At 42.1% G+C, this 27,732-nt stretch overlaps 1 protein-coding gene and 1 long non-coding RNA gene across 6 annotated transcripts in view; one reads left to right on the plus strand and one right to left on the minus strand.

Moving 5' to 3' along the window:
* TSPAN4 (tetraspanin 4) overlaps window positions 1–27,732 on the plus strand; it is a 435,635-nt gene that overhangs the window by 318,028 nt on the left and 89,875 nt on the right. The window lies entirely within an intron of this gene.
* Window positions 5,050–21,709, minus strand: LOC114016825 (uncharacterized). The gene is made up of 3 exons (XR_003561536.2): window positions 21,621–21,709; window positions 6,363–7,055; window positions 5,050–5,223 (listed from the first exon to the last, which is right to left on the minus strand). It is a non-coding gene; the product is annotated as an uncharacterized LOC114016825 (long non-coding RNA).

Consider the following 27,732-nt stretch of genomic DNA (forward strand, 5'->3'; position numbering starts at 1 on the left):
GCATATAAAGCACCAAGCGGAGGCAGCAGGATGTAAAGCAGGTTCTTCAGCTCTGAAGACATTAGCCTCTGCACGAAGGGCTAACGGAGCTCTCCTGGCCTGTGTGTTGCAGTGGAGAGTGCTTTTCCAGCAGCAGTAGTTGTCCTTCTCTAGGGTGTTTTAGACCATTCCAAAATGCCTGTAAGCTATGGGCTAGCTTGGTGAGAACACACCAATTAACCAGCAGGCAACAACTCCTGTGTGATAATCAGAGATCTGTTGACCATGATAATTTTTAAACCGTCGTAACTTACTGCCCGTCAGATTTGGACATGTTTATATCTTGTGATTTACCACAGTTAGAAGTACCTCATACTGGCCTAATATCTGTATCTACCTATTCATCATATTACTGTATTTCTAGATAATTAGAGAAAGAACAAATATTTGATGATATGGCATAGAAGATTTTTATTAGCAGAAGTTTATGGCCACAAGTTTTATTTGCTAAAGTTTTACATCCACACCAAGTTACGTACGTCATCCTTAACAAGTGCCAATAAAACTTTTATATTGTAGCACACACACTATCATGTATGCAGAACATATCTCAGAACCACCATTTCTGTTTAACTATTTGCATTGCGTCTTCAACAGTGGAAACCCAAGAAATGGGTCTGGTGGTCCTGAAAGCTTCCCATGTGGACTTTCCTGCAGAGCTGACACACCTCTGCTGGTGAAAGCCAGAGGCAATCACTGGTGTGGGTGCCCCATTCTCTTTGCCACCTACACGCTTGAAAGTCTCGGAAGTAAATGGTAAGGACTGGTATATTCCATGTAAGGGTGAAGTTGAACACTGAAGATGTGGCTGGCTCGTTTCTGAAAAGTGTATTTCATGTTACCCAGTAGTAGTAGGATGGAACTAGGCAAGTGGAAAAGACACACATTATATTTGATAGATTTTTCAGCAATGTTTTGGCTTGGTTAGTTATTACTGACAGAATCGAATTGTGGAGAGTCAAGGAGAGATTTTTTCAAAAGCTCAGTGTAAATTCAGTGAGTAGGTAAATAGCAGAAGCAGATAAACACGTTTAAGGGGACAAAACCATTTCCTGATAAATAGCTGTAAGCAATGAGGGTGGACCTGTTTTCTGTATGGCCTAGCCTTAACTACTGTAAAGGAAATGAAGCAAAGGCTTTTGTGGTTGTTTCATTTAAAGAAGACAAGTGATTTGCTGCTCTCACTTCACGGTATCAGAGCTCATGTAGTGCAAATTAAGAGAGGAGGCACCATCAGATTCAGATTTCTGGAGCATTGGAAGCCTAGACTTTGCTCTAGTCTCAAAGAATGGTAGTTTCATAACCCTCTGATACAGGTATGCTTGCTTTCACACCTGAACTGTAGTGGAGTTAAGTTGGATGGAGTATTTAAGTACATCTCAAGCAAAGACCTCTCTTGTCTTGGGGGGGGAAAACCCTTGGAACTGCAGTTCCATGCTACAGTTTCTGAGATTCTGAGTTTCTGAGATGCTGTATGAGCTCATTGTAAAAGGGAGAAGAAAACAAAACAGGAGCTGGCTCAGGGAGACGTTCACCGAACAACAGTAAGCTGCCAAGTGATCATTTTAATGCTGCAGTTGTTTGCAACATTTCAAGGACACCCATCAAAAAAGCTTGCTTGGGAAAATTGTTTTTAAAAGAGGTGTTCTGTGGTGGCAGTTTCAGTTTGGAAGAACTATGTTTTGAGACAATGCAGTGTTTCTTTAATAGGAGGAAAAAAATGCAGATTCTACAATAAGCAATTCCTGTATTTAGTCTGCTACAATTGCATCACCTTTTTATAAAGCACTCCCATTTAGGGTTATCTCATACCAGTATGTGCCTAGTAGCTCTATAGAAGCCTGAGATAGTTCACTGTGGTTTTGTATCAGTTCTGTCTTCCCTTGAAAAGGTGCAGGCAACAATGAGCAGCTTTACAGTAGGAAAGCTGTTGTGCTTTCTCATTGTACTGACAACAGAGGAAAAGCAATCAGGAAGAGTAAAACAAAATGCCTTTTATTTAAAGGATAGTGAATACATTCCCCTTTATCAGTGGTAACAGGCATTGCTCAGAGAGGTTTTCTGAAGGACATGAGTGCGACTAAGTTGTTATCAAGTGTTCCCTGAAAACTCCTTTCAGCCCACGGGGTCTGTATTGTTCTTGCTGTTTTGTCCTATAATACCTCCCCTTTTCCCCAAATTGACGGACTGTCATGTTCCTATGTACCAAGACTCCCTCAAAGCCTAAAATCATCTGCTCAAGCAAATTGTTGCAGAACTATTTCATTTTAAAAAAATTTATACTCAGTGTCATAATTCAGCCCTGGTTCATTTGTGCTTTGGCTGAGGCAAGGACTTTTCTCAAAACACAAATGAATTTGGCTTCCCTCAGTCCTGCTCTTTTCAGGTATTTGTTCTGATGCCGTCACCTCTGCGTTAGTTAGTGACTGCTGAAATAGAGCAGAACTAATGTGGTGCTCTGCTGTGGCAACTTTACGTATGAATAACTCACAACTGGAGAGGTTGTTACCTGACATACATTTGGTTGTATGGTAAGTACACGCTCTTGGAAAGGTTTCCACAGCAATCCTGATGGGAAAGAGTGGGGGGGGCAGTATTGTTTTGGTTTGATTTGGCTTTCTTGTAGCTGTGGAATTTACACCATAGGACAGAGTAGTTCTTTAGATACCAGGACTACATATTCTTAGTTTTGATTGTGTTTGTGGGAAGGGAATTGCAGATTCTGGGGCCAAGGACTACAAAAGATTTGGTTTGTGTTGTGAAGAGCATGGTCTTTACTGTTGATCTTGGCGCAGTGTCCTTGTTGGCAAGCTATGAGAATGTAAAAACCCTGCTCTCTTAAATAATGTTAGCTCTGCTTAGTGCCATTGGATTAAAATTCACGATCAGTTGTTTTGTAAACCCGTCATTGCAAAGTGCAGGCATTGGCTTGCTACTGCTAAACTGTTTAATCATAGAAGAGTAAGAGTCTGGGTAAGTCAGCTTCCACAGGACACTGCCATCCTATTTTGTACAGCTACGGACTTCTCCTCCTGATGCTGGAGAAGGAGCAAAGACTTCTTGCAGAGCACCAGGAGAATCAGCTGCTTTACCTATAAATTCTAGGACTTTCGCCATTCAGACCATGTCTGTGCCACATCACAGTACACTCCTTTTTCTGTATCACAAGGCTTGGTTTTGCCTGGGCAGCTACCGGCATGCAGGAGCTGTCTCCATTCAATTGTGTTACCAGTCAGCGTAACCAAACTTCTCCTCATACCTAAATCTGCCTTTTAGGGGTCAGGAGCCGCTGCTTAAATATCCTTACATCCCACTACTAACAGTATAGCCTGAGTTTTTTGTATACCAAGCTTGCTGAGACACCAAAAGTGGAGATGATGGGGTACCATGTGGCAGTGACAGCAGAAGTGGCTGCAAATAGCTTTTGACTCCGTATCAGCCCATGTACAGGGCAGATAGCTAGTTGTTCAGGCAGTACCCAGTCTTCCCAAGAGCAGTTGGTCATCCTGATTCCTGTTTGTGTACCATAGTTTGGGAACCACTTGGTTTGGCAGTGGCAGGAGTTTGCAAAAGGAATATTACAATTTGTCTCTGAAAATCTTTCCTTGGTAGGTCAGTGATAATGGTCTATTACATTTTACAGAACTTTCCCTTGCTGCTATAACACTGTAATATTGAAAATATCCCGGAACAGCTATATTTTATGTCTTTGCACCCCCCCCTCTCAGTTCCAGTTTGGTGTAGGTATAGACTGCTAATTCATTAAGATTGTTGCCAAATCTGTGCAGGCCGAGTCATCAGCGATGAGGGTGTGAAACAAAGCAGTAAGGCAATCTCAATTTCCATTTTAGGGAAGGAATAAAGTGAAGCATGGGTTTTTTCCTTCCTTCATTACAGTATTTACATAAAACTTGAATTATTCCCTTTGCTTTTTTGCCACATCAAGTTCAGTAATGTAGTAGAAATGAGTACCAGGCCCAGTATGTCATACTGAAAGGGATGGGGTTATTAGCAAAATAAATTAACTGAAGTTTGTGGTTATCGGAACAACTGATATTATAACCAAACCAAAAGCTCTGAAATAACATCTTTTTAAGTAATAGAAAACAATCCTGAAGTGCTCAAACACATCCTGTGCCTGAGATGAAGTTCTTCATACTTGATGGAAGATTGAATGGAGTTGGACAGTGCTGGTATCTCATTTCTTTTGCTTGCTTTAAGAGTAAACTTTAATCTCATTTATTCAGACCATTTATAGTTTGCTCAGGAGTGAGCTTGGCTGACCCCTGGCAGTCCCTTGTTTTGAAGCAGAGCTTATTAAATCGAGTGTGGTTCTACTAGAAGCAGAATATTTAGACAAAATAGCCCTTGTCGTTAATGTGCCTGTTTGTATGGAGCATACTTATTAATTTTGGTTGAATGAGTAAACATTCATTTTTTAAAATTACGATCATTAGTATTTTTCTCTATTCTTCTTCAAGTATGGGGCTAGTGAGGAAAGAAAGGAGATTATTTTCAGTGCTTGTAGAAGAAAAGTATTTTTGTAGATGCACAGAAAACCATGCACCCTTACTGTTTTTAACTTGACCTATTGGAAATGAGAGGCATTATCCATATACTTTCAGAGGTTCACAAAACACGTGGCTCCTTTTCCTCAACAATGAATTAAACATCGGTAATATCTGTCTCAAGAGCAGATTTTCACCTGCAGGTAAGACCTTAAAGAGCAGTTAATACCAAATGCACCTTCAAATCTCATTATGCAAGACTGAGAAAGGTAGAAAAATAGAACCTGAGAGCCAAAAGAGATATTCAGATCTCTCTGAAGTCTTCTTGCTAGTAGCGGTTTCTCTCAATTTGAAATACTTGTTCTAAATACTTGTTTTTCTGATGTTAGTGGTTTTATTATCTAATCTTTACAAATAACTTACAAATTATCTGATACTAACAATAGAAATCGAGAAGAATTATTTTTTATATAGTTGAAGAGGTGAAATATATGAAACACGCTGCTAGATTTTTTTGTTTTGTATTTTGTATGTGGACAGACAGTTCAGTAAAATAATTCCATGTATTGCATTGCATGGGCTGTTTCCTTCCCACTGCGTATCATCACGTGACGGTCTTCTAATATCATGAGACAGGCTTCAGTGAGCTTCAGATTGGGCCACAGATTGACCAGACCTGATGGAAAAGAAATGAGCAACAAAATGCTTAAGACACATCAAGATAAAATGAAAATTAAAAAATTCAGACATACAAGACTGAACTCTTTGGGTTGAAATAACTTCTGGATAGCTAATATCTAGTAGCAGGTCCTATGCAAAGGAGAAGATCCAAATTACAGTTTTTAGCTGATGCCCTGTTGCAGTCATTTTCTGTTTGCTTCCAGTGTGTTCCCAGTGTGATGTGGGGAAAATGGATTTTGGAAAAAAAAAAAAAAAAAGCTGAAGAGGTGGGTGCTTTTTTTCATATTTCGAGATACATCTCTTGTCTAGTTCAAGTTGATGTAATTTACTCAATGCAGTACAGTGATAGCTGTTACTGTCAGGCTGAGAATAGGTAATTCTATCCCTAAGGAAAATACTTTTCTCTCTATAGCAAGGCACTAGAGATGAGATGCGGGACAATGTTGGCATCTCCAGCTCTCAGCAGAAGATGCAGACTTGACAAAATAAGTCTTGTTGAGGATCAGGGAATATCGTTGCAGAGTATTATTTGGATGTGATAAGCAGAAGGGGGAGATGGTATTAAAATGATGTTGTTTGACAAGACACTTCAGGGAAAGGGATAACAGACTACTGTATTCCACTTGGCTCTAGGAGAGTGGATAAGGCGTTTCATAGTTTGTGTGCTGTTGTGTTAATAGCGTGAACGTTGTTCCTTTGAATAATGTTTAATGTTGCAAGCAGCAGCATATGCTGTCATTGCAGCACGCAGGCAAACGTTTACATGCAAAAGTACTATTTTTGTAAAGGAATTGCCTAGAAAGCCCAAGGTTGTCCTTGTAGGTTTACTGGGATGCATGGTTGATGAGCACTGCATGAATATTTAAAATTACTTATATGGAATCCTTTACAAGCTTCACTGAACCTGCAGATGGGGAGAAAAGTGGTTTTGGATTATATATGCTAACCTACTCGGAGTATTACATACTGCTCTACCACTGAGAAAATATCATACCTAAAGTCAACAGATTTTCTCACCTGGTCAGGCAATAGGGTTTCCTTGTATCATCGAGCCTAGCACTATGCTTGATAGCCCTCCTTTTCCTCCCCTGGCAATTCAGAATTAAGATACTGCTGTGATTTAAGCATTCTCACCTGTTTCTCTTACCACTTCTGTGCAGACCCTTGCCCCTGCTTAAGTGCTTTCTTGTATCAAAGGTGCCATGTAGCTTGCAAAACCAATCACAATGAAGTAACATCATCATTTCCACAGAAAAGGCTTCTCTACTTTCTTTATTGCCCCATGTAGAGCTTCTTGCATGCTGAGGCACACAAGAAAGGCAACTTACTCCTCTGCTCCTTGGCCTCATGAGAAGAGGAAGGTTTCAATGTGAGGTTGCATTTTGAGTCCCATGAAGTCACACCTGGCTGCTGGCTACAGCTGTCACATTCTGTGCAGTGGCTTCCATGTGCTGGATGTAGCTATTCAGCAGAGCCTATCAGCAACACTGGTGCAGGATACCTGGTAGTAGGGCACAGCACTGGGCTCCTGATTTCTAGGCACCAAATAATGGAGCCATAGAAAAAGTGAGACTTTCCAAGCCTGAAAGAAACTTGTGCATCGCAAACAGGCCCGCAGTACTGCTAGGGGGGCTCAAAAATGCAGTCTGTCGTTGCTTCGGTCTTTTAAAACTGTGGCTGTAATTTCCTTGTATCCATACATGCTCTGCAGATAATAGTTACGAGTTTCCACATTGGTTGCCAGCAGCACGATCTATTACTGCCATAAATTGCAGAGCTATTAAACCAATGGAGAAGGTCATGGTGATGAGGTCCAGGCAGCGCTCACTGGGGAAATAAAAGTTGTCATAGGCTATACCACATCATTAAAAACAAAGACATTGGATGGCAACATATTCAGATCCCACGGGTTGCATTTATTTGGATTTTTGTTGTATTTCTATTTGCAAAAAAAGACCCCTGAATGCTGACGGCTGCACAGTACACTCTTGACAGTTTGAAAGAAGCAGTCAAGACTTCCTATTAATTTCCCAGGATAACAGCCTGGCGAACATGCTTTGTGACAGGCTGTGTGTTGACCTGTTCAGTCTCAAGTATTTTGCCTGTGTTCTTGTAAGTGGCTTGGTTGAGTCAGGGCAACCCCTCAGGCAAGGGAGGGAAATCACACCTTGCCTGGACACCAGCTGAGAAGGAGCAAGGGAGGGGACTTTCAGAGACATTACATGTGGGAGGTGGGAGTGTCACCACATGGAGCTGAGAGCAGCCACTCAGGGGACAGAGAAAACTTAAGAACCATGTTCCTTAAGGACTTCTTAAGGTGTGGGCATAGTTTGCTGCAGAAAGTGACTGATGACAGGAATAAAGCTTGGGGGCAAGGACCCATTTGTAAGGAGACCACGGGTGATGGGAGTATCGGTTATAACCCGTTTTCATTTCTCTTCTCTCTGCAATAGTTTGTTTTGGGGTTTTTAGGTTCTTGAATTTAAATGTTCTATTCTATACTTTAGCAAAACCTGCCTTTTTTTCATTTAGAAGCCTTTTGGTCTTTTTGCAGAACTGTCTATAAAGAGAAGGCTTTGGATCTTTTCACACATTAAATACAAGTTAATCCTCATCTGCATCCCTGCCTTCTGCCACATGGAAGTACGAAAGGGCAAGGTGGAAAGGGATAAAGGCACTTATGCTGGAAAAAGCGAAACAGCTTTGACCTTATGCTCAGTAATTCCCCTGAGCACATGGACTGCAACTCAAAACACAAAAGTCAGCAAAGCTATTTGGAGTGCGCAGGGTTAAGTGTCAAGCAGACCAAGTGAGGACAGAGAAATTCAAAATGGTGTGCAGTGCTCCAGGACCAGTTAGGTCCCAGCAGTGCCTATGCTACTGGAAGGGGTGCTGCCCAGTTGTGCCCTGCAGTGGGCATTGTGGGAGGGCTGCTTGATGGCCAGGGCTCTCGGAACTTGAGTGCCATCCTGTTTGCATCACGGCAACTCAGCACCCTACACACAGCACCGGTACAGACTAGATTGCATATGGATGTATATAAAACTGCCAATACATTATATGTTAAAGACATTCAATTAGTTTTGGCAGTTATTTGGAAATGTTAAGAGTTTAACAAAAGGCAAGATCAGTATTACCAAAGCACTGCTTTTTCCTTTTCTGTTATCATTGTCACCTTAAAAAGCTGCAGGCCCCATGTTTCTGTGTTCTGTTAGATCTCAGAAGGGTGTAAATGTTTACAAGCGATCTCTAGAGACAGGGCAAAGCACTAAGGTTGTAAAATTGTGCCGTTTTAATTTAAGGAGGCAGAAAGCCAAGTTAGATAGACGGTTTAAGTACCAACAAAATAATAAACTAAATGCAGATTCTGTGTCCAAGCCTTTTCTGCTTTCAGTTCCCACTGGGACACTCTGTTCCAGTGCCCTTGTTCCATCTGACTTTCTTGCAGAGGAATTGGAGAGTATCCAACTTTTAAAATTACCTCAGCTTTAATTTATTCTGCTTTTGATGTTCATGGCACCATATATCAAATGGTCCCCAAATCTTTTCCTTAGACTCTGAGGCTGTAATTTACCTGCCCAATGTCTCAAAGGCAGATAGCACTTACTTTACAAGTTACGTATAATTTTAATATCCATATGTTTATATAATATATGAAGTTTGTGGGGTGAGTGAGGAAGGGGGAATGATTTATACTTATGAATATTTCCAGCCATTTAAAAGACAAATGAATTTCAGTTTTCCAGAGGCATCTTAGCAGAAACCTGCACAGGTCCAGCATATTTAATGTAACTTACACTTGGCAAAAAGAAATGAACAAGCTAGTCTCCCTTAGGACTTAGTACCAACCTCGGAGAACTCAGCATGATCTGGGTGAATGTATTCTTTTTCTATGACAGGGTTTTGTAAAGAAAAACACTGAGACTGGGGCATATGGGAAAAAGGCACACGAATTAAGAAGCACTGAATTTTATAAGTCAGGATTTAGAAACAGAGAACTCAATTCAAGTTTCCACTGAGGCACCTTTATGTAAACCTGGAAATGCAAAGGAAAATCAGGGGGGAAAAAAATGTAGTGCTTGCTAAGGCCCTTTTTCAGAATAGGTTAAATTTAGATAAAACTCAGATCCAAAGCCTTGTTTCCCATGTGATTGCAGGGCTGTAGGAATGGGACCTATATATATAAGTAGAAGAGAATTATGTTGAGAATTAAATTCTGAAGACTGGCCACGTAAGGGCACAGAATGGCTCAGGAAAGCAAATATGAGCAAGGTGTCCTGTGATTGCATCACAGCTGGTGAAAGTGAGCTCCGGTCCAAGGTGAGCACTGGCTCCGGAGCCCTGCGGACACTCACCTGCTGAATGACACGTTGCCTCTCACGGCTCCCCGTGGCTGGCCAGGGCAGGGTGTGGGTATTGATTTCCTCCTGCATCTAAGCCTAGTATGATCTCTGTGCACACTTGCTGCTCCCCTGGCATTACGGAGATCAGACACAGTAGAAAAGGAGGTCATCCAATTCCCCGCAAAGCAAGTTAATACATCTGTCGGGCATCTACTAGTTTCAAATGTATCATCTCCTTTTATTTTCACCTGCACATATATGCTCAGGCAAAGCCAAATTCTCACATGGTGCATGTTGATATAACTTTCTTAAAGCCTGGTGGAGGCCAGTAGAACTATGGAGATCTGGAACCTTATCTGACCTTATGAATTCTGATTTGAATAGAGGTGCAATGAGTGTAACTTAGCATCCATTAGCAGTAGAGATGTAACACCTCTGAAGAATCAGACAAGTATCTCTATTTCAGTCTATGCTTGAAACAACTTACCAGGCTTGCAACACAGGTAACTTTTTTTACTGTTTCTTGACTTTTTTTAAGGAAAAGAGGGGGCACAAAGACACTGCTTTCGTCATACCTACACTGCCCAATAGGTCATCCTAAACAACATGAAATGTTGTCTTGCATCTTTCTAACAAGCTGTTTCTTCCTTTTTTGTGCTCCTTTTCTTTTTTCTTCCATAGGTGATGCAATAGATTGGCTCCAGCTCTCCCCTCCTGGCATGCCATATGTGCTGTGTGATGCCCTTCTTTGCTAGACTGTTCCAGCCTTTCGGGAGGTGGGAATTTATTCCTGGAATCACACCAGTGTCCAGATCACTTTCATTGTCTTTATTAGAATGGACTGCAGCCCATCACCATTGAGGAGAACAGTTGGTAGGGAGTATATGATATAATTGCCTAAAATGAACTCTACCTCCACAGGGCACAAAATCACTCGGTGGCATTGCAGCTTTCTTATTCTGGCTTAAGTCACCTTCCTTCCTCTGGGCAGTAGCTGGTTCTTATGTATGTTATGGGGACCATATGCTCAGCCTAGAGCCAGTCCCAGACTTAGACAGTCTGTCTGTAAAGCAATATACATTCTCACCTGCAGACGTTTCTAGGTGGCATCCCCATCTTTCAAGTGCAGGATGGCTGGCAGCAAAAGAAATCAACTTTTCATGCTCACTAACTGAGCAAAGCTCCATGGGTCCAAAGGATCAGGCTCTTCCTATCTGCTCATTCCCAAGCCTGTGTGGTCAGGCCAGCCTCTCCAACATTGCTGCACCTCATGCAAGGGTATATGACTTTCATAGAATCATAGAATTATTTAGGTTAGAAAAAGCCCTTAAGATCATTAAGTCCAACCATTAACCTAACACTGCCAAGTCCACCACTAAGCCATCTCCCTACATACCACATCTGCACATCTTTTAGATACCTCCAGGGATGGTGACTCAACCACTTCCCTGGGCAGCCTGTTCCAGTGCTTGACAACCTTTTTGGTGAAGAAATTTTTCTAATATTAGATCTAAACCTCCCCTGGTTCAACTTGAGGCTATTTTCTCTTATTGTTGGTTACTTGGGAAAAGTGACCGACACCCACCTTGCTACAACTTCCTTTCAGGTAGTTGTAGAGAGTAATTAAGGTCTCCACTGAATCTCCTTTTACTCCAGGCTAAATAACCCCAGTTCCCTCAACTACTCCTCATAACACGTGCTCTAGACCGTTCTTGTCAGCTTAAAACAGAGTACTGCACTATTTCATGTGGGCTTTAGGCTGGTGATGGGTTATAACTGTGTAAGTATGGTCCAAGTCTCTGAAGGTTTCCTTTCTCGTATTTGTAATAAGATGAACCAAATCCCAGTGTTGTTTTCTCTGCTGGGCTTATTGAGTATAGAGAGCGTGGTGAACCATAAATGGTCAAGGATGGGCTTTGCTAGCCCCCCAGCTGGAACCAGTTAGCTGATGAGAACTAGGGCTGCAAACTGCCAAAGAGGAGGAACATGCCAGGAGAAAGCTGGAGGTGTGGTTTCTGGAGCTACAGACTGAGGGGAACTGTGCAAGGAAAAATGTAAGAAGGGGAGGAGTAAAAGCAATTAGGAAAATTACAAGAGGTGAGTAGGACCATTGGTGCTTAGTACATGGTTTCTGGGCTTCCCATTCCTTGTGGAAGGGGGACAAGAAGCCCTGGATGGAAATAAACCACAGAAAAAGGGAAAGTCCAGTGCTCGTTTGTATGGTATGAGATTTAGCTGTTTGGAAAAGGAAGAGAGGTTGCTGAAGCCAGGCAGAAAGGTCATGTCTGCCTAGTATGATGCTTAGATTTCTTCAAGCCTGAGACATGGGGAGTAGCATGGTTGTGGTAGTAACATACTTCTTCTGGGTAACTTTGTTTCCTAAAAAACTGGCTATGTTAGCCTGATTGAAATGCTGTAGCAGTGTGTAGCAGACTTCCTGTGCCTGCATTGTTGCACTGGAAGTTAGTTTTGCTGAATTGCACAATGTAACTGCATACAGGGTACTGAGGGGGATATACTGTATTAACAGGCACAGTGGGCACTTTGTACCGTCTATCTGGTGGTGACTTCTGCCACATCACTGTTTTTGAAATCTCTTTGTCAAGTGGAGTTTTGACTGGAGGTTCTTTCTTGGTTATGTATGTTATATGTATATTATCAGTATGGTTTGAGCAAGATAAAAAGCAAAAATTCACTCCTCTCAGAAGTAGCACAACCCCACAGCTGTTCTCTGCCTTGAAGCAGCTGTGTCTCATCATGGCTCGTTACAGCAGTTGGAGGTCTTGCTGTTCATTAGGCTCCTGTCTGCCCTCTCCTACTTGAATTTGTTGCATTGCTGTGGAGGGGAGAAGGCAGTAAGCTCTTGCATTCAGTGCACTTCTGGATATCAAACTAAACTGCAACTATGGCCTGAATTAGAAGTATCAGGACAAAACCAAAACTTTACAAACCAGTGAACTCTTTTACAGCCTGCTGTAAGTATATATATATTTTTTTTACAGTTCTAAAGGGAAATAGCCATGCATCTCTTTGCCACTTCAGTGAGCAGGAAGCTTTATTATAAAATGTTTCCTTGTGTTTGCGTCCTGCTTGGTTTGTTTGGTTCTTATTAGTTGGTAAGTGTTTCACTACTGTAGAAATAGATGTCATGTTACTTTTTCATCTTGGTGTTGGGTTTTTTTCCCCACCCTGTTGTTGTGTGAACATTTCTTACAGTTATTTGCTGCAGGAAAAATGTGAAGAGGACTGTTTAACAACAGGCAGAAACTGAGAAACTGCCTTAGCTTTGGAAGAGCCTTGCTTCTTGTCTTCAGCTGGCATCAACAAACCTGTCCCTATTAGGTGTAAGCCAAAATGACCTAGCTTTACAATTACAAAGGAAGGGGTGGGGGCAGGTTGAACCAGGGCAGATTAAGAGACTGGAGAAGAGTCATTGGGAGGTGTGTGCAGCTGAAAGCGCGCCAGTTTTGAGTCATTATTCATTGAATCAGGGAGGAATGGAAGCCCTGGTGTGATTTATGCAGTCCTTCACTCTGTGTACACCTTTACTCTCTCAATTGCTAGTGGTTTCTGATCCATGGATCTCCAGCAGGAGTTGTCTTTGACTGTTGGTCTTGCCTCTGCAACAGGGTGGCATGTGAAGGCAGTGTCAATGGGTGTATGTGAGCCTCATGTTTACAGAGTGGTGTCGGCGCTACTAGCTTTTAGCAGCTGAAAGAGACTGGTATTAGCAGCTGGTCTGTCTGCCTGCGTACCTGAGGCCATAGATCCCAGCCAGGAATGCCTTTCTGCCAGCAGCCCGAACTGCAGTGCTGGTAAGATGTGTGCAGTATCATTTATGGTGAATAATAGAATGCTAAATAGTTTAACGTATTACATGCTGATCCTGGAGCGATGGAAATTTAAGGGCATGGGGTAGGGGTGAAATAGGGCTTAGCATAGCTGTCCCATCCATGTCATCCCACAGCCTCAAATTTTCTGCAGCAACTGGGAGGAGACAGAATATTTAGGGATTTGGGGGGAAATGCGTTTGAAGGGGAGATGTGGAAGAGGTGTTAGATGAAGAATGGGAGGAAGCTCCAGGCTTTTGCTGTTGAAGGGAATGGGAGGGCTGTTTGCGTGTGAGGGTGGGCATGAAGATCATGTGCTGTTTGGCTTGAGTAGAACAGGCAAGTTAGAAGGAGGCAGTCAGAAATTGTCAGTTGGCTGCATGGGTGGTTAGCAAGTGTCCAAAAGCAATCTGAGACTACCAAAGGCTAAAAATAGTTAAAAGTTCATGGGGGTCTTTACGTGCACAGTACTGTCATGCAGTACCTCTGCATGACAACATTTTTCTGCTGGAGCCTTTGGAAAAACACAGAGCATGCTGCCAGGAGTGCATTGCTCTCTCCTTTGCCCTGTGTATCTTGACAGCAAAAGCTTTCAGGCTTAGGGCTTTTATGAAGGATTGTTTTTTAACAGTATCAAGTGCCAGGCAGTACGGCCACAGCTGTATTTCCTATGGCAGAGCTCAGTCTTACATCCCTGTGACCTTCTCTGGCTCTGTCTCATCCTGGACCTTGCGGTTGTAGGGATATTGCTGATGCTTATGTTTTTATGGTGAATTAAAGAAGCCAAGAGACACTTTAAAATTCAGGTGTCTCTTAATATTTCAAGCAGGGGCTGGACAGATGCTTTTTTTCCCACAGATAACTTTAGTGCAGAGGAAAGAGCTGCAGAGGAGAGCTTTGCACATTAAGGAACCTGATGAATTATGCATGAAGCACAGCAGTCTGGTATTGGCAGTGGCTGCTTTATGAGAGGAAGGGAGTGATAGTAACAATTTACACCATACCGTAGCTGTAGTTTTTCATACTGAAGCAGTAATGCAGACTGCTGGGCTGAGAACAAATAACGTGGCTCCCCCTTTGAGCCCTAGGGGGCTGAGAAAGGGTATTTGGGGGTGGGGAACAGAAGACCCGTTTTGAGCAAAGCACAGAGAAAGGAGGGAGGACACATCAGGCCCGCAGGCTGCTTGGCAGAGCTGTGCTGAAGAGCAGTGGAGTCACTGCCAGGTTGACAGACCCAGCGTGTGCACATTAAACTCTGCCATGTAATGGGACAGTAAGACTGACGCTGAAAGCATCGTATCAGGCGATCTGTGCTGCCTGTGCTCGCTGTCCTGCGGAGCAAAGGTGGAAAGAGAAAAAGGAAGCGGTGGTTAAAAAAAATAATCTCATTAAGGGTAAAGGTTGACTGCAGAAAAATAAAAGGATAATACTCTGCACTGCTTTAATGTGAAGTCCGTTGCTGTGCATGACAGTAGACTTGCAGAGTTACTGTGTGTTAGAAGCTGTGATGGCAATACTCTGTAGGTAACTGGTTCAATCTGCCAGGAAATGAAGTGCCCTATAAGTTCGTCAAGCCTTTGTGATTCAGCAGCAAAAGAAATTTCTACACTTGTTGGCGAGTTGCCACTGCATATTAATGAGGCAGCTACTTCTTTGGTAGTGGCAGTAGTAGGAACTTGGATTTCCTTGTAACTCTTTGTGGTTCTTTTTCAACCAGATCTGTGTCTTCCATTGCTCTCTTTAGGTTTCTTTTTTGGCCATTCATTATTTTGAATATTCATTCCTTTTAGGAAGAGGCAGTCCCTAGAGGTGTTGGAAGTGGGCTGTACTGCTGTGAGGCATGTAGGTAGCAGTAATGATTTTGGTTTTTTAATATAGTGTTGATTATTCTGCCCTTTCAAAAGCTTTGCAAACAGCAAGGTAGCTGTATGCTACTCTTCTTGTGGTGGGAGAATATTTTCATACTCAGTTTGCAGAGACTGACACTCAGAGAAGTACAGTTCAGCATTTTCAGAAGTGTCTTGCATTAGGAGGCAGACATTTCCCAAGACTTTAAGAGATGCCGATCACGTGGAACCTCTCCTGGGCATCAGCTAAAGTGCCTGGCATTTACAAAACTGGAAAGCATTTGATACTTGACAGAATCTGAGGCTACTCTGAAAAACATTGGCTTATGAGACTTCCTTGGACTAAAGGTCTCAGTAGGAATCCTGGACATTGCTGCGATACCCGTTTCTCTGCTGCTCTACCATACATTGTTCTTTATACCTTTTATTCTTTAAATGGTGACTGTGTTTGCCTTGGCTTTGTCTTCCCAGTCTCTGTCAGGATCCTTTATGTGATGAAGTTGTGTATTTAAGTCTTGTATTTTGGGGTTATTGTTCTGACTAACCTCAGCCATGAGCAGCACAAACAGATTTTGCTTTACTTCAGCCTCTCTCATAGGACACTCAGATGCGGAAGAGAGGAGAAACTGCAGCACACTCGGAGTTCTTTCCCCTTGTCTGGGCTCGTGCAGAATTTAAATCCATAGGTATGCTCAGTGGTAAAAATGTTGATTTAACAGTTTTACAAAATGGTTAAAAAGGACTGAACAAATTAGAGCTTTCTTGCCAGAACTGGCAAAGCTTTGATTCTGACTATCTAATGTCTCTGGTACACACATGACGTTGCAGTATCTCATTACTGTATTTCCAAGCAGGGTTCATTGAATTGTTCTATTTTGTGTTTAGTGGTATGAATAAGCATGAAAAATGAAACCACTCTTAACTGTAAGCAGTAAAATATGTATTGTGCTGTAATTGTTTTCATTTTTGGCAGAGCTACTTTATAATACAATTATGTTTGTGCCCAGGGGCATGTGGGATTGAATTACTGGGTATCCAACTTCCAGCACTCTCTTTCAGGCACCCCATACTTAAATTATACAAATCCTTTGGGAACAAGGCAATTGTATGTGGTGGTTAGCAAAAATCATCTGAAGTGGCATACAAACATACTTCTCTGAAGCCATTTTATAGGTAACCTTTCTTTTTGTTAATCTAAGTGCTTAGAATATAAGCTTTAGATTTCTGCTGAAGCAACTTCTTATGAAGATGTTTTCTGCATGCTAGGACAAGAGACATCTGGGGAAAATGTGAATCACCTACTCTGGCCAAGCATGAAAAAAGGAAAAGGGAAAAAGAAGTCTTTTGGGAAAAATAAGTCTATTAGCTGAAGTGCAAGCTCTGGTAATCCTCATTCAGACAAGGCTTCTTTGTTTGCCTGTGCTTTTTTTGTGTTTTCTTTTAATTTTTTCAACACTTTATGGAAGATGAGGTGTGTGACTTTTTTTGCGAAGATGCTTAGGCAGGAATTATTTGTTGCTGGCAAAGAACTTAAGGCCAGTATCGTATGCAACTTGGTCAGTTTGGCTAAGACTTTTCTTTCTTTCTTTTTTTTTTTTTTAAGTATTCATAATCGAGCAGAACCAGATTTTGCATCGCTGTTGTTATCTTGACTTGTACTTATTTCTCAGATGATCTGAAGTGCTGTAGACTGCTTAAGTTGAAGTCAGTGCATGCCTAAAGGTGTTTACAGGAAGTTAGAGTAACTTGGAGCCAGCTTTAGTATGAATTTACTCTATAAATTAACAGTAGTAACTTGCAAATGGGGGCAATACAAAAAGGTTTGATGAAAGTACTGTCATCCCTATAACCCTAGCTAGGTTGACTGATGGAGGCATTTTACCATGTAAAGACTTGATTTGAAATCTGCTGCAAACCATGGTGGCATGTTCCACTTCCTTCACTGTTGTAAAAGGTTGCAGAATGTGCAAGGGAGCAGTCAATGCATACCCAAATTTCTGCAAGGGAGATATAAGTACATGTGTGTGTATATATGTGTGTAAGTCCCTTTTCCTCTAACCAGAGACATGAACACAGCTTCTACACTGGACCTTCAGATTCAATTTGTCTGTGTAGCAGGTTAGTCCTTCATTGTTTGTTATCAGCTTTCAAAGGTTTTAGTCCCTCTGTCTTAAATGTAAAACACCCTTTCTCCATGTATGTTTAGAGTATGCTCTCCTAGTTACTAAAAAGTCCCTATTTCTTAATAAGCCAGGCTGATGATTAAATCTCAAGGTTTGTTTGTGTCTTGGGTGGAATTTTTCCCTCCTAGGGCTGGTCCAAGCCAAGTTTCTATAGCTGGATCGTTGCTTATACACAGAGGTGTGCTTGCAATTGCTGAAATTACACACGGGTATTTACCAAAGGATAATAATATACACTGTGTAACCTCTTTCCTTGGCTTTTATTTAAATATGAAGAGGAGACAAATGATCTGCCTAGAGGTTTCCTTTGTGTTCCCCCTCTCACCCTCCTTTCTGTTTCAGAGGGGAAAACTCCCCACCCAACTGCCATGTTCTCTAGCTAAAACCCATTCAAACAAAAGAAGTCCTAAATCCATATTAATCACTGCTACCTTTAATTTTTCAATCACTGCTTGATTAAATTGCTGCCTAGATTCGCCCTTTCAGTGATAGGGCCTGGTGAGCCCTCTGCAGTGAACTCAAACAGAGAAGTAATAAAGTGCTTTCTGTCGTAGGCACTCCCCAAAGCACCAGACACAACACAAGTTATTAAAAAAATATCAAAGAGTGAGCTCCTATAAACTGTGCAGAAGAGAAAAATGTGATTGTCCAGGGAAGGGGAAGAAGATTTTAATTTTGCATCTGCAATTATGAAGGCAAATACATCTGTATAGAGGGTATTTCAAAGTCAAAAAGAAATGAGCAAATTCAGATGTTTGGGCCTGTGTCAAGAGCTAGGTTTGTAAAGGTTTAACTGCTGTCAAAGGGCAAGTGCCTGGTTTTTTTCTTTTTCAATACAATTGTCAGCACAGAGCATGTCTATCAGTTAATAAACTCACACTGATCCACAACCATCTGCCTTTAAATCTTCCCATGAGGAATGCGGATGTTCTGGCTCCAGACATGCCCTGATTCCAGTGAAGGTGGGGTTCTGCTTAAGCCAGTTTATATTGGTGCGCAGTCCTCTCCTGGTGCTCCACAACTCTTATGAAATCGGTTTATGCTGCTGTAGGACTCAAAGGTAGACCTGCGGTTCTTGAGCCACCTTCCACTAGTGAACAGTCAAGGTGCTGTTCCCGTGCTGGGGTGGTTTGGAGCCTAGTGTTGGCACCGAGGTTCCTGTGTAGCCTGACATGAGCCAACAGCTCTTTCCTGGCGGCTGTCCTAACTCTGGAAGTGAGTTGTAAAGTTGGCTTTGGTGTTATGTTATGATATAACTGGACTTCTGTGTGTTACAGGGTGGCTGCTGTTCAAAGCAGTCATTGCATATTAAGTCAGCGTAAGCGTCTCCTGGTGGTTGAGCACTTGGAAACAAAGTGAAGGTATTTGAAGAAGCACCTGTCCTTCATCTGAGTGTGATAGCTGCCAGCACAAGCACTGATTATCTAGTATATACAGAATAAAATGGACCAACTGAAGCAAACAGCTGTGAGTGCACACATTTGGCATCCCTGCCTCAGCTGAGAAGTAACTTCAAGATGAAATGGGTTATTTTCTTTAAAATACAGTCTGAGTCTTTTGCAATTACGTGAGCATTCCCGTGGCTTTACATCTTGTCTTTGACAAATCCCTAAACCTTGATGTTGATAAAAACATATATTGGACAACTTTGTTCTTGTTAAGACGTTTCACAGGACATGTTGCTGTTTTCTGACTCAAAGAACACTTTTTCTTTTTTCTTTTTTTTTTTCCTACTGTGGCCACAACCTGAGTAAATAAAGAGTCAACATGAACTAAATCATTATAAGTCAATTTTAACCAATTCAGAAATGTCCATACTGGGGTTTGTGTGGACAACAATTTAGTGAAATCAATTGAAAAATCAATGTTAGGCATCATCTCTGTCAGTTTAACTAGCTTCTTTCCCATTCATCTCCCAGCCAGCTAATAGCAGGCTGAAAACTGCAACACAGTGTTATCTTAGGCTTGCACAATCTTCATTGGCAAAAGGATTTTAGGGCTTGAACTTACTCCCTTAAGTTTGTGTTGTGCACAACTTTACCCAGCTAAGGGAGTGATGGAGACAGCCATTTCGTGCTGAAGCAGCCTGTAGCTACAGCTATTTGAGAGCAGAACAGCCTTGTATATGAGATATCAGGGCAGGAATCAAGAGAGCTGAGTTCTCATTTCTACACCTTCTATTTTATCTTTCTATCTTTTCCCTTCCCCAGATGACTGCAATAATACAAATCTTGCATGTGGTGTACGGGCCTTATTTTCATTCATTTGTTCTTGGGAAGCTTTTTAAAGGCTGGTCAATACAAAGGTAATAAAAACACACTGATGATTGTAGTCACTGGACATCTGGAGTAGTGCTGTCATGTTTGTGATATTCTGCCGTTATGCCTGCTTGTATCGTCATGCTGTGATGAAAACCTGGGGCTGCTGTTGCAGTGATCAGGCTGGTCTCCTGAAGAAATCTGTCATCACACAAAGCTTCATCTAATTATTTAGCAAGTGCCTCTGAAACTTCAGAACTAAGCATGGATCCCTTCTGGTTAATAAGGAATATGTGTGGAAAATGCATTTCTACCCTTAGTTTTCTTGTACTTTAGAGGAATCCTGCTATTGCAGTTCTTTTGGTGCAAGGCTGACCGACTTAGAAGCAACATTGCCTACATGAGAGCTGTGAACTTGAAGTAGGGTTCAACAACACTAAAATTCCTGCTTTCTGTTGCTTATCTGTTGAAAGATTCAGGAGCGAGGTGTATTTCTATCCTGTGGTACCCTTACACATCATCGGTTGCCCTACATCAGGCTTCATGGCCCTCAGCTAAGTTACTGCCAGTGTCTGTAGTGCAGAGCCAGGGAGCCGGGGTCGGTAACTGCTGTGATACCGTACTGCATGGCAGTGTGTGCACCCTGTGCCTCTCCTGAATAAACACATCTTGTACTGCTCTGCAGGAAAATGCAGTCATCCCGCAATGAGCAATAACAATTCAAAAACATTTCATAAACATTCTGTTTAAAACCAAAAAACCACAAACCAAACAACCCACAAGACAACAGCGGTATTTCATTTTCACAAAATGACTTGGAGAGCTCTTTGTGGACTGTAGTAGAAATATTATTGGAGCAGTGGGTCTGAGACTTTCCTTTCCTGCGATCTTTCCATTTAGCATCAAGATACATCTGGGCTTCCTTCTCTGCTGTAATACTGTTGTTGGCAAATCTGTGTTTTCTTGTTTACACTCTGAAACCCTTACCAAGACAGCTTGTGCTGTTACCTGCTTGCTTGAGAAAAGGATCCAGAATTGAACCCTTCCAAAACCCAATAGGTTGGATGTTGAAAATGTCAGCCAGGGATATCCATGTTCTTACCTCTGTTTTTCACAAGCACGATCACAGTTTTTAATTTCTCCAAGTCCCTGAGGGAATCCTACTAGAAAAAGCTGATAAGGGAAATTGCTTCTAATTCTGCAGCATTCTCTATCCTTTTACTCGTTTAGTTATTATTGTATTCTGCCAACAGTCTTGATGACACATGTTTGTTGCTGCCTTGTCCCATCACGCGCTGCAATTACTTCAGACATTTTATTAGAATGACACAACTGGAGTCGTTGTTTACTGGAGATGTAATGTCTTGGGATACTGAGGTCTTCAAGTAGGCATGGGGTTAACCTTTGCATCCACTGTAATTATGTCAGCTAGTGGAAATAATTGCAAGACCTGAGACACAAGCTTCAGAACAGACAAGCACCTGTGGCCAGCATTTTTTAACCTCTTTGGCTTATCCCAAGCAACCAGGTGTCTTACAGCCAAGTGGCAGATGCCTACTTTGTCAGTGAGCAGTTAGTTTAGCAGGGAGATGGTGTTATAACACACATAATTTCTTTACTGTATAAGCAGAGTAACTTGAATTTAGCCAGGTGAACGATTAATAGAAAAGGAGCTTTGATAGAAGTAAGGTAATTTGTTTTCAATTATAAAAGCTAGAGTTACAGCGTAAGTCAAGAAGGGTGCAGCGCGCGGGAAGGTGTGGATGTGTTGATCCTTCACGCTTAGATTGATTTACCTCTTTGCTTTCCTGACCTTCACGTTGAACAGTTTTCTACCAGATAAATTTAGACAGATTGAAACTGTTAGAAGTAGAGAAACTTGCAGAGCAAGAAAAGAGGGATCTGAGGATTTTTATCACAAGCACACTCACCCATCAAGTGCCAAACCAGCAGGTTATATAGCATGGCCAGACTGTCGGCAGAACATCTCTGTTGAGTTATGCAGCTATCTGCGAACAGCCTTTTGGGCAGAGCAAGGGGCTCTGTAGAGAAGTGCTTTATCACAATGTAGCACTGGCCAGCTGCTGTGGGCTGATGACTCTCAGTTCCCAGAAATGCCTGGTTTAGGGTTAGCATTCCCTTACATCATATGTGAATCATTATGAAGAGCAGCAGTTTCACCTTTTGCATTTGCTTGACAACCTTTTGGCTTTCCAGTTTGGTTTGTAACAAATGCTGCCGTTTTTTAGAACATATGCCGTCAGCTTTGATTGGCTTCCTTTGTAATTTTGACAGGCAATGTTCTGTAAATGTGTGACACAGAGGATTCTGGTGAAGATTGTCATGTACAGGACAAAGGGATTTTAAGAATAATGACAAGTAAACGTCCATCTTTGGTGGACTTCTGTTAAAATCATTGGTGAAGATAATTCATACGAAGGGTGTGATCAGAGTTTTAGGAATTGCTGATGTCCAGAAAGAGGAAGGGTGAATATGATTTTTTTTTTTTTTTAATTAAGGCAAATAGATATGATTTGAAAGTTTGAATGGGTTTTGTGCCCCCCCTCCCCTTTTTGTTTTTTACTCCTTTCTGAACAGAGGAGGGGGGGTGAGCAGTGCTGTAAGGAAGATGCAGGTAGGATGAAAGGATCAGACAGGATGGGATGCAGAACACCCAAGAGGCAATGGTTTTATTTGCAGAGGGCAGGGAAACAGTCAAGGAGATGACAGGGAAAGCTTGATTGTACAGTTAAGTTTGTATGATGTTAAGTGTTGAAGGATATCACAGTTATTTCAGGCTTGCTGGTTTCTGTAATATACCATCAGTGAGGCTTTTGGGAGTGTGGCATTTACTGAATGGCAGAGAGCTTTTCCAAAGCTGTGAAAGGACCTTGAATGTTACACCTTTCTCCACATAAAGCCACATATGTTGGAGTTCACAGCTCAGTGACACTGGTGTCTGTCTTTAGAAACATTAGGTTGCAAAACTTGGGTGTGCAGAGAAAAGCCGCACCTCGGCTCTAATTTCAGTGAATTCTTTTGCTGTTTGGTTTTTGTGTAATATTCTGTGAGCTGCCAATTTTAGGAGGGTTTTTTTATATTATTACTTTTTTTAAATGCCATTGTTGTGGCAACAAAACGAAGAGCCTTTCTGCCCTTTCTTACTGAATAAACCCACATAATTGTTTCCTTCTCTCTCTCTCTCTCTCAACAAAATAAGGTGAACCAAGGCTGTACGGTCTCTGCCCTGCTGTGGGAAGGCATGGCAGTCTTCTGAGCCCGTCTTCTTTTATAGCAAGCAGTAAATAGTCATAAAGCATTTGAACACAGCATATTTATGTGCAAGTAGGTTCTGTATTAAAAAAATGACAAGCATTTGTATGATGGAGGGAGTACTCATCATAAAAAATATTCAGTTCAGTTATCTGGAGACATTTCTATAGCTGAAAACCAGCCCTGCCAGCTGAAAATGTCTGCAATGGCAGGAGGAAGAAAGGCAGGCCTTCAAGCAGTTTTCTTCAGAACTGAAGGAATTTCTTCAGAATTAAGGAATTTGTCTTCAGTCTTACCCTTTTATTTTTAAAAAAGATTGCTTTAAGAATACTATGTAGTGGTACTAGGACCATAAAGCATTACTAAGGGTAAATGACTGGTAACCTGAACCAGAACTCTTTGAAATTGGAGGAAGTTTGGGAATGGCTCGTGGCTGTAAAGACGGCAAGGAGATGGAGAGGGCAAGGAGTATGGCATTGGCTAAGAAGGACACACACACGTGCACAAAAAAGTGTGCTTTTAGCATCCTTCTTTAAAAGCCATGTGTTTAATCTCAGTAACAAAATTTTAGTCAGAATTTCTGTGTGTTCACTGTTGGCATGCCAGTAAAAGCTAAGGCCTCTGCTACAAGGTTTTGCAGCATGATACAAAAGAGACCTGAAAGCGGCAATGTTGCCTTTTCCTCCCTTACTCTCTTTGTGATTCAGTAATTCAGTTAGAGGCACAACTGGTGAAAAGCAGCAAAAAGGTTTGTTTGTACTCGCTCTCCCTGGCTGGCTCAGATACGCTATTTGTACGTGTGTCAGTTTCTCACACCTGCTTTGAAACAGCAAGGGAGGATAACGAGAACAGCCTTATTCGTTCCTTTTATACAAATGGTCAGGCTAATCCAAGCAGGAGTTTTTCAAAAGCCAAAACTTTATCAAGAGCCAGTCTCACTGTTGCATTTACGCTTGGCATTATAAATTGGGCCTCTGTTTTGGATTGATATTCTTCATGAACAAACTCGAAAAGTGGAATTTAAAAACAAAAAAAGGGATTCAATTATTTGAGCTTCATTACGCTTCATGCTGCTGCTCCTCCCCCTGGAGAGCACTGGAGAGACTCCCTTGCCATTTCAGACTCTTCTCATTTACAGAGTGTGATTGTATGAGTTGACCAAATTTTCCAAACCACTGATCTTGCTGCAAATGCTTTGCTGACTTGTTTCTGGCTTACGTGCAGAAAGTTAGTGAGTTGTATGGAATTACCAATAGTTCTTTCAAGTCAAGGGGTCTGTATTCTGCTTTTCTTTGTTACTGGCTGCTATGTTCCTTACACATCAGGTGGAAGGGGGAGATATAACCATATGGGAAAAGGTTCCACGTATTTGCATAGCTGCTTAGAAGTTGGTGGGTCTGTGCTGTTTTGCACGAGCTGGATTTGGCTGTGTCGTGTGACCTGTGCTTTTAGGCAGCTGAAATACTTCAAATTACATCAGAGATTTGGCAAGGGAATACCCCATTTAGGAGTATGCATTATATATTATGTGCATGCGAATAAGCATGTATGAGGGCACCCAGCTTGTTCTTTTGTTGTTGTAGCAATTCTTTTCCCTTTCCCTTAAAGCCACATGTGATACAACAGGACTTACCTGATGTGCTCTGCAGTCTAGACAGACTTAAACTAGTTTTATTTCTTTCTTTCTCATCTGCTCTACCTGACTGCAGGTTTACTCTGTTATAACACAGACAGCAGAGACCATTGGTAGCAGATTAGGATTGGATGAACTTCCCTGGGCTTGTTTAGATCCTATCAAATACCTATTATAAAGCAGCTGCAGACCCAGGGAAGAGGCATTTCATTGATCAAAGTATACCCAGCGAGCTCTAAACCTTGTGGTCTGTATATGTATTAATACCACCACACTGGCAGCTTTTTGCTAAATCTAAGCAGAGAACAGTGTGTGTGAATACAAAAAGTCTTTCCTAGACTACTCATCTGCAGTGGGCCCAGAGGACATCATGGGGGCAGAAGGCATGAGCAACACCTGTGTGGAATTTAGATGTGAATAACATGCTTGTAAAAAAAAACCAAACTCTGAATTCAGAAAAATAGATGGCTTGTATTGGTGCAGAGCATTACGTGTGAGTGGTTCTTCCCTCTCACTGTGCCTATCCGGCATCACACAGAAATCGCCTCCTCAGAGATGAACCTGTTGAGGTGTTTCAGATGGGCCAGCTGAGGCTGGAACTGCTGCAGACTCCCTCTATCTGCTGTCTGGCTGATATTTCTCTCCCAGTCTATGCCAGAAGGACTTTGGCTGCCCTTGCACCAATCTGTTTGCTGTGGGACAGGTGGTGGTAAGCCATTGTGGCCCCCAAGCATGAGCTTTCCTATAGCCAGTGCAATCAGGAACAGACTGTAGTGAACATTTGTGGAGGTACAATTTAACGGTTGGGGCTGGAGATTGCACAGGGTGCAGTGGAACAGTCTTGTAACGTCCCCAAAGCACTTTTGGGATAATAACCTTGAGGCCTGGGGACAGGCACCAAGCAGTCCTTGGTCGGCATTCCAGCTGCAGAGCTGGGAGAGCCTCCTGCTTCTCTGTGGCCATTGCTTTGCAAAAGGGGATGCCTGGGGTTTGCAAAAGGATTTGGCACCTGTTTAATCCCACATCCAAATGCTTCTGCCTTAGCTTCTGTGCAGAGCTGTTGTGTATTTCGATACTTTGAGAGGCACCTGGAGGGAGAAAATGCTGGACACTTCCTGCTAGAGCTTCAGAGGGTCCATTTTCCAGAGAGCAGGGGTGGGGGCTGATGTAAAGAGAGGAGAACCATTTCTCATTGGCAATGTTGAGCATTTCTCCTTTTCATACAAATATTGCCACTATTTAGTTCTGCAGTTCGTGTTGGCAACAGCAATAAAGTCAGCAAGCAGATGCTTTACAGAGAGAAATTATTTCTCTGCTGTTGGTTTTCTTGCCCTATAGCAAAGTTTTATTGTGAGTCGATTGTGTCTGTAATAAGCCTGGCTTTCTGAGAGCTGCTCTTGGGTAGAAGACACAAAAGTTTCACTGTGAGCCTTTTGTCCCTTTTGTCAGAGTTAATTTCCCATTTCTAGCTGGCTTTAAGGTAATGATATGCTTGTTTAGTCAATTTAATAGTGGGGGAAGCCAAAAGTTTTACTTGTCAAAAGCCCTTTTAGGGGAAGGCCCTGGAGTGTGTTCAGTATGCTAAGTGCCAAGTGCTGTTGTGCCACCAGCATCACCAGGTCTGGGATGTTCTAGCCACTTGTAGCCACTGCAGGCTCACTGTGTGTTTTGCCCTGGCTTGCATTGGTTTAAAGAGAAAGGACTTGACTTTGAACCTGTTTAGAGCAAAACAAAGCAGCAGGATTCCTGCCTGAGCAAGGGGTTTTTCTCTTGATTCTGAAAGATGCTATTTGCCTGGAAGCCTTTGCTGAACTTCTGAGTGAAAGCAAGCATGACCCAACCAGACCTCTACCAAACAAGAACTTCTTGCAATGGGAGCAATGGCTGGGAAGAAGAGGGTGTGACTACAGGGCAAGCTGTTTCTGCTTTCTCTCCAAGATCTCTTTGACTCTGCCTCTTTTAATGTATGAGATTGTGCAAGCATGTTGAATGCATAATTGTACTTACAAAGCTGTTGGGGTGAGCTTGACTCTGCTTTCCTTGGGCTTGTTGAGAGCAGGACAGTGTTTTGCATAGAAAACCTGAAGAGAACTGGCTTTGCAGCATTGAGCTCACTGAAAAAGGTGTCATATTTTGATCACAGCTCCTTAAAGGTCCTGACAGAAGTATTTATTTAGGCATTTCAGAAACTAGCTCTAGCTGCTTGCACCAGCCATAGCTATTAAAGATTACAACTGAGGATAATTATTCTTTGTAAGAACTAGTTTTTATTAGAGGGGACTAATAGGCAGCCCTGGTAGTGCCATGCACGTGTTGGTGGTGCTTTAGCACTTCTTCATAATCATTCACAGTAATGCTGCCCAACTAAGCAAATCCCATGGCCATTTCATCCAGATAAAATGGAGAAAATGGATGAGCTTTTCACTGTCCCTGGAAGGCTGACAGCAAATCTCAGATTCATCAGACCAAGGAGGAAGCAATTACCCAGACAGCAGCTTGCCAACAGCAACTTTCTCCCTTTATATGAAGGGGCACAATGACATCATATTTTCATCAGCTCTCCCTGTGCTGCTGCAGTGAAGGAAAGGCAGCGTCTGGGTCTGAGAAAGCTGCCTTTTCCTCTAGTGCTTTCCTCTGACTTTTTTTTCTTCTAAACCTCTGTTTTCTTTGTTACTGCATGTCCTTCTGCCCTGAACATGCTTTGTTGCCTGCCACCTTGTATCAGAACAACAGAAGGACAGACATTCTCTTAAATTTCATGCTGCTTTGGGCAAATTCATCTGCACTGGCAATTACACTTAGTTTCCTGCTCCATCATATGCTGAGATCCAGTATGGAACAGCCCAGACAGAGTATACAGATGATGCAAGTGGTATCTGAGGGAATTGTTTTATGATGGGAAGAGGTACTTGATGAAAAGTGAGGCTGTGCATCCCACATGTGGTCACTTAGAGTTAAAATACCTGAACCCAAAGAGAGAGTAGCAGCATGTCAACAACTGTGTAGAGAGTGTATTTTCACCAGCAGTTGTGATGGGGACAAGATAGATAAGAAGATCATTAGCCAGGTCTTTTTGTCTTGGAGACTGTGCAAGTGGAAGGATGAATTCCATATCTCTTCATAGTGTATTGTTGGAC

Source organism: Falco cherrug, chromosome 10 (genome assembly GCF_023634085.1).
Source record: "Falco cherrug isolate bFalChe1 chromosome 10, bFalChe1.pri, whole genome shotgun sequence".
NCBI classification, from domain to species: domain Eukaryota; kingdom Metazoa; phylum Chordata; class Aves; order Falconiformes; family Falconidae; genus Falco; species Falco cherrug.